We start from the raw sequence: 8,216 nt of genomic DNA on the forward strand, positions 1-8,216 counted from the left end.
AGGCGTTGAAGATGAAGTTCATCATGCAGAGAAAGTCGGAGGAGCGTTGACGAGGCCAAAAGACATGACAGTGTATTCATATGAACCATAGCTTGTCCTGAAAGCCGTCTTGGGAATATCTTGCTCATGGATTCGAATCTGATGATAACCCATACGGATCAAGCTTGGAGAATACTTGGGCACCTTTGAGTTGTTCGAACAGCTCATTGATGTTGGGAAGTGGGTATTTGTTCTTGATGGTCTTCTTGTTCAAGACGGTAATCAACACAAAGTCGGTCCGTTCCATCCTTCTTCTTCACAAAAAGAACACCACAACCCCAGGAGAAGAACTAGGCCGGATGAGACCCATTCTCTCTGAATATCGAGTTGCTTCTTCAGCTCCTTCAACTCTTCAGGTCCGAGCTTGTAAGGACGCTTGCACACAGGTTCCGTGCCAGGCTCAAGATCAATGACGAATTCAACTGGCCGGTGCGGAGGCATTCCTGGAAGCTCTTCTGGAAAGACGTCTTGATATTCGCAAACGACTGGAATTCGAGATGCATCCAGTTCACCCTTCTCATTGAGAGAAAATAGGACGATGGTATCATCACGAGCGGCAAAGACAATTACATCCTCAGACGAATGAGTCAATTGAATCTTCCTGGCTACACAATCAAGCTGAGCCTTGTGCTTAGAAAGCCAATCCATTCCGAGAATAAGATCAATATCCGAGTCACCAAGAACATTGAGAGACAAGAACTTATAGTCACCCAAAGTGATAACATCCGGAACGCATACTCGAGATGTCATTTGACGGGCCGGAGAGACAATAGCCAACGGTTTCAAACATTGAGTAACAAAATCATGCTTAGATGCAAAAGGTCTCGAGATGAAACAATGCGATGCACCAGTGTCAAAAAGAACTCTTGCAGGAATATCGTTAACAGGAAGGTTACCATGATGACATCTGACGAGTCCTCTGCCTGAGCTGCATTCACCATATTGACCTTGGCACTTGGGGTTATGCTTGACCACAGCTGTACTTGCCGATCTCACAGGAGGAGGAGGAGACGCCTCTGGTTGAGCATTTGTTGGCATAGTGACCCTTCTGTTGGCACTTGTTTGCACGTGACCTCTGAAAGCGGCGGTGATACGGAGCACTCGATCTGAGCTTGAGACGAAGTCTTGTTCTGAAAGCCAGGGTTGGGTGGGGGGGGAAGATCCACTGCCACCTTTGCTCTTCTGATACGGCTGACGGAACGGAGAGGAGGAAGCCAATACTTCTGCTGCTTGGCCACTTGAGTAGAGGAAGAAGGAGTAACTCTCTGACTCGCTTCTTGGAAGCATCACACCTCAGCTGAGCAGCCTCTTGCTTCAATGCCATGTTGTAGAACTCATCGTACCTCAAGGGCTCAAAGAGAACAAGAGCTAGCTGAATTTCTTCTCTGAGACCACCCCTGAACTGGTATATCATGCTCTTCTCATCAGGGACGTCCTGCTTGGCAAAGCGGGCGAGCTTCTGAAACAACTTGTTGTAGTCATAGACAGACAAAGAGCCTTGCTTCAGGTTGCGGAATTCCTCATGCTTGCTTTCAACCACGCTCTGAGGAATATGATGAGCTTTGAAGTCTTGACGGAATTCATCCCAGGTAATCACACGGCCTCCTCTGGAATCTTTGTACTGCTGAACCATTCTGCAGCTTGGTCTTTGAGTTGGAAGGAAGCGAACTTGACAAAGTCCTCAGGCCTGACGTTACTGCACTTGAAATGCTTGCACAAGTCCACGAGCCAATCGTCAGCATCAGTTGCCTCAACACAATTGCTGAAAGGTCTTTGGCTGGTTAGCAAGGAACTGGTTGAGTGTAGCAAAGTGATTCTGATTGTTGCCTTGGTTGCCTTGGTTCGCTTGATTGCGCTCTTGAAGAATTTGCATGATCAACTGCGTGTTTGCATTGGTTGCGGCCATCACAGCTTGCCATGCCTCCGGAGGAGGTGGAGGTGGTGGCGGATCCTGATTCTGATTCTGATTGTGCTCTTAGCGGGAGCCATCCTGAAGAGGTTGACACACCATTAGCACATTGACAGAATAATTGAAGCTGAATCCAACGGAATGAAAATTGCAACATATAGTCTTCACATCCGAACAAAATGAACGAATGCATTCCTCTTGAAATGGTCACATATCCATAAATTGAGAAGCCACTAGAATTTAGGTAGAGAAATAAATCAACAAGGTACGGATCAAGAACGAATACTCGGTAAGAAATCCCAATCTCAAACCAAATATCCGTGGAAGAAGAACTAGAGCTACAAGAATTCCCACCTATGAAACTTCCGAACCTTTCCGGTTATGCAATCAGGTGTTGGGGATACAGGGGAAGCATAATATCTCACCCAAACTAGCAAATCCTACATCCAGCTGTATCCATCCTTCAACACATAACCAGAAAACCTTCGGAAACCATCTACCTCAACCTTCGAAAAGCATCCGTTATAAAGTTATGGCGATACTCCCGAACTCCCGCCCCATTACTGGGTGGCGTCGAGGTTATCTCACCAACGAACTGCATAAAAGAGATTTTCGATGTCGGCGTACTAAACTCAGGTATTCCAGAACTGCAACGATAAAATTGTGACGACAACACCTCGGAGCTCAACTCCCCGGGACACTGCCACAACCCCTTGAAAGCACAAGTGCTCCCTAGGTGGTTTTGATAATTGATGACAACATATCTCTTGTTGGACTAATTTCTATCTAGCATGTTTCAGATAAGTTCAACAATGGAGTGGCATGGACTAAAGGTTGTGGGAACTCCTTCAAGATGCTAAGGACAAAGGATTGGCTAAAGCTTCAAGCTCAAAAGCTCAAGACTCTTCATTTTACATTTTAGTGATCCAAGATCACATTGAGTCCATAGGAAAAGCCAATACTATCAAGGAGGGATGAGGTGTTGCTTAATGAGCCTCTTGCTTCATGTGCTTAATGATATGCTCCAAAATCCTCAGCTACTTTCCCACTCCACATATGACCTAAACCAAAAGTCAAACTCGGCCCCACCGATTCTTTCTATCCGCGCCACCGAGTTTCACATGTCATAGCCACTGCCACAAACCCTAGAAATCGGTTTCACCGATAGGGATCTCGGTCTCACCGAGATGGGATTGCAATTTCTCTGTTTCCCTTCGTAACGTTTTCGGTCTAACCGAAGTGAGCGATCGGTCCCACCGAGATTGCAATGTAAACTCTCTGTTTCCTTTTGTAACATTTCGGTCTCACCGAAAGAGCAAATCGGTCCCACCGAGTTTGCCTGACCAACTCTCTGGTTAGCTAATTACCAAAATCGGTCTCACCGAGTTTGTGTAATCGGTCTCACCGAGATTACGTTATGCCCAAACCCTAACCATATCGGTCCTACCGAGTTGCATGTCAGTCCCACCGAAAATCTCTAACGGTCACTAGGTTTACCTTTTCGGTCCGACCGAGTTTGTTGATTCGGTCCCACCGAGATTGGAAAACTGGATGTAACGGTTGGATTTTGTGTGGAGGCTATATATACCCCTCCACCTCCTCTCATTCGGAGAGAGCCATCAGAACACATACACAATTCCAACTCATATGTTCTGAGAGAGAACCACCTACTCATGTGTTGAGACCAAGATATTCCATTCCTACCATATGAATCTTGATCTCTAGCCTTCCCAAGTTGCTTTCCACTCAAATCTTCTTTCCACAAAATCCAAATCCTATGAGAGAGAGTTGAGTGTTGGGGAGACTATCATTTGAAGCACAAGAGCAAGGAGTTCATTACCTACACACCATTTGTTACTTCTTGGAGAGTGGTGTCTCCTAGATTGGCTAGGTGTCACTTGGGAGCCTCCGACAAGATTGTGGAGTTGAACCAAGGAGTTTGTAAGGGCAAGGAGATCGCCTACTTCGTGAAGATCTACCGCTAGTGAGGCAAGTCCTTCGTGGGCGATGGCCATGGTGGGATAGACAAGGTTGCTTCTTCGTGGACCCTTTGTGGGTGGTTGCTTCTTCGTGGACCCTTCGTGGGTGGAGCCCTCCGTGGACTCGCGCAACCGTTACCCTTGTGGAGCCCTCCGTGGACTCGCGCAACCGTTACCCTTCGTGGGTTGAAGTCTCCATCAACGTGGATGTAGGATAGCACCACCTATCCGAACCACGGGAAAAACATCCGTGTCTCCAATTGCGTTTGAATTCTCCAAACCCTTCCCTTACATTCTTGCAAGTTGCATGCTTTACATTCCGCTGCTCATATACTCTTTGCATGCTTGCTTGATATGTATTGTGTATGTTGAAATTGTGCCTAAAACTCCACTCAAACCAAAAAGGCCTAAAAATTGCAACTTTAGCACTAAGTGTCTAATCACCCCCCTCTAGACACATCTACTTCTAGATCCTACAAGTGGTATCAGAGCTTTGGTCTCCATTGCCTTGGTTTAATCACCATTGGAGGAAGATGGATGTGTCTACTTAGGGAGTCTTAGACATAGAGTGCCTATTCTTGATGGAGAGTATTTTCATGAGTGGAAAAATGAGATGCTTGTAATCTTCAATCAATATCATTTGAACAAGTATATTGCTAGCCCTTGTGCACCTCATATTGATCCTTTGCACCCTACCCTAGATGAAGATATTGACATGATTCGCAATCTTAGAACTGATTGAGCTCATCATTAGAGGATTGCCCAAAAATTTGATTGCTAGTTTGCCTACTCTTAATTGCCCTATACTATATGGAAATTTCTTGAGGAACGATTTCCCGATATTCCTTGAAAATTTGGATGAAATTCTCCATAAATCTATTGCCTTGAGTAAGATGAACTCTAGTGATCCTAGTTTTGGTAAATGTCTTCTTGAACTTGCCAATCTTAAGCATGCTAAAGGAGATGTTGGAATCATTAATGATATCATACTCAAAGCTATAAGAATTCATAAAAGTAACCACTTTGATCATTTATCTAATGAATTACCCTCTCTAGGAAATGATGAGTCACAAGATCATGACGAACCTGAATATTATGATGATGATGATGATGATGATGATAGTGACTCCGATCTTGATAATGCAATGAGACATTTTGGTCTTATGGCAAATCTTCGGGGATATGAATCAGGAGGAAAGGAATGGGTTCTTGATAGTGGATGCACTGATCATATGACCGGAGATGAAGAGATGTTTCGTGAGCTTGCTGAAAAATGACGGCCCTCGAAAATATGTCACCTTTGGTGATAATTCAAAGGGTAAAGTGGTTGGCCTTGGTAAGGTGGCCATCTCACATGATAGTTCCATTCAAAATGTCATGCTCGTTGAATCTCTCGGCTACAACTTACTTTCAGTATCTAGACTTGCTGATTTCGGTTTGAATGTCCTATTTACTGAGGTAGATTGCCAAGTATTTCGTCGAGACAATCATAAAATGGTCTTTACGGGTATGCGTAGAGGTGATCTTTACATTGTCGATTTCTCTAAAAAGGCACAACCTAAAACTTGCTTTGTTGCTAAATCCTCAAAAGGTTGGTTGTGGCATAGACGACTAGGTCACGTTGGCATGAGAAACCTTGACAAGCTTATTAAAGGAAATCATATCCTTGGAGTTAACGATGTCATATTTGATAAGGATAGACTTTGCAGTGCTTGTCAAGCAGGTAAACAGGTTGGAGGAAGACATCCCGTGAAGAACATCATGACCACAAGGAGGCCACTCGAGCTACTTCATATGGATCTTTTTGGTCCCAACGCCTACAAGAGTCTCGGTGGAAATTCTTTTGGTCTAGTTATAGTTGATGATTTTTCAAGATTTACGTGGGTGTTCTTTCTTAATGACAAGTCGCAGGTCCAGAAGATCTTCAGAAACTTCGCTAGGAAGGCCCAAAATCAGTTTGACGTGAAGATCAAGAAGGTTCGGAGTGACAACGGAACGGAGTTCAAGAACGCAAATGTGGACACCTTTCTTGACGAAGAAGGGATTTCACACGAGTTCTCGGCACGTACACACCTCAACAAAATGGAGTTGTTGAGAGGAAGAACCGGACGCTCATCGAAATGGCAAGAACATGCTTGATGAATACAAGACGCCAAAGCACTTTTGGGCAGAAGCGGTTGAGACAGCTTGTCACGCAACAAATCGCTTATATCTTCACAAGCTACTCGGCAAGACGGCATACGAGCTCCTCACCGGTAACAAGCCTCAAGTTGGATACTTTCGAGTATTCGGCTCAAAGTGCTACATTCTTGATAAGCATCGTCGTTCAAAGTTTGCTCCTAAATCTCATGAAGGTTTTCTACTTGGTTATGGCTCAAACTCTCACACTTACCGTGTCTACAACAATTTCACCCGAAAGGTTGAAGAGACGGTAGATGTGAAGTTTGATGAATCTAATGGCTCGCAAGTAGAGCAATTGCCAATTGATGTAGGAGACAAAGACCCTTCAGAAGCAATCCAAGACTTGTCCATTGGCAAAATTCGTCCAACGGAGGTGAAGGAGAGTACTTCATCCGTCCAAGTGGAAGCTTCTACTTCACGACAAGGTGAACCAAGAATCGACACGGAAGCATCCACAAGTGGGACACACCAAGATGAAGAAGACAAGGAAATGCATCAAGACGAACATCAACAACCTCTTTCTCCACCACGACAAGAGAACGACGACGTCAACAATGAAGAAGGCCAAGAAGAAGAACAAGATGAAGAAGATGTTCAACGAAGACCCAAGCAAAAGCTCTCACGAGTTCGAGCAAGAATTGCCAAAGATCATCCCGTCGAGCAAATCCTCAATGATATACAAACCGGGAGAATCACTCGCTCAAAAACTCGTTTAGCTAACTTTTGTGAAAACTATTCATTCATCTCTAGCATTGAACCTATGAAGGTTGAAGAAGCATTGGAAGATCCGGATTGGATAAACGCTATGCATGAAGAGCTACACAACTTTGAGAGAAACCAAGTTTGGACATTGGTTGAGAAGCCCGACAACAACCACAACATCATTGGTACCAAATGGGTGTTTCGCAACAAGCAAGATGAAGATGGACAAGTGGTTCGCAACAAAGCACGTCTCGTCGCCCAAGGGTACACACAAGTCGAAGGTATGGACTATGGTGAGACATATGCTCCCGTTGCTAGACTTGAGTCCATTCGCATCTTACTTGCCTATGCTAATCACCATAATATCACCTTGTACCAAATGGACATTAAAAGTGCTTTTCTAAATGGTGAAATAGAGGAGGAAGTTTATGTCAAACAACCTCCCGGCTTTATCAATCCTAAGAAACCAAATCATGTTTACAAACTTCACAAAGCTCTTTATGGTCTTAAACAAGCTCCTAGAGCATGGTATAAATGCTTGACCAAGTTCCTTACTACAAGTGGTTTTGAAATTGGTAAAATTGATTCTACTCTTTTTACTAAAAGGGTTAATGGAGAACTATTTGTATGCCAAATTTATGTTGATGATATCATATTTGGTTCAACTAACCCTCTCTTTAGTGAAAAGTTTGGAAAGCTAATGTCAGAGAAGTTTGAGATGTCTATGATGAGTGAACTCAAATTCTTTCTCGGGTTGCAAATCAAGCAAACTAAGGAAGGTACATTTGTCTCTCAAACAAAGTACACCAAGGACTTATTCAAGAAGTTCAATATGCAAGAATGCAAAGGTATGTCTACACCCATGCCTACTAGTGGACATAATGATTTGACCAAAGATGGTGAACCTGTGATCAAAAGGTTTATCGCTCTATGATTGGTTCATTGTTATACCTATGTGCTTCACGTCCCGATATTATGCTAAGTGTGTGCATGTGTGCACGATATCAAGCTGCTCCTAAAGAATGTCATCTTAAGGCCTGTGAAAAGGATAGTGAGATACTTAATCCATACACCAAATTTTGGCATTTGGTATCCAAAGAGGGCCTCCTTTGATCTTGTTGGCTACTCCGACTCGGACTATGCGGTGACAAGGTTGATAGAAAGTCCACTTCGGGTACTTGTCAATTTCTTGGTAGATATCTTGTGTCTTGGTCCAAGAAACAAAACTCGGTATCCTTATCCACCGCCGAAGCGGAATACATTGCCGCTGGATCATGTTGTGCTCAATTACTTTGGATGACCCAAACTCTTAAAGATTATGGGATATATGTGAAACATGTTCCATTGCTTTGTGACAATGAAAGTGCTATTAAGATTGCTCACAATCCCGTGCAACATTCTCGAAC

This window comes from Triticum urartu, chromosome 7, assembly GCF_003073215.2.
Source record: "Triticum urartu cultivar G1812 chromosome 7, Tu2.1, whole genome shotgun sequence".
Classification (NCBI taxonomy): domain Eukaryota; kingdom Viridiplantae; phylum Streptophyta; class Magnoliopsida; order Poales; family Poaceae; genus Triticum; species Triticum urartu.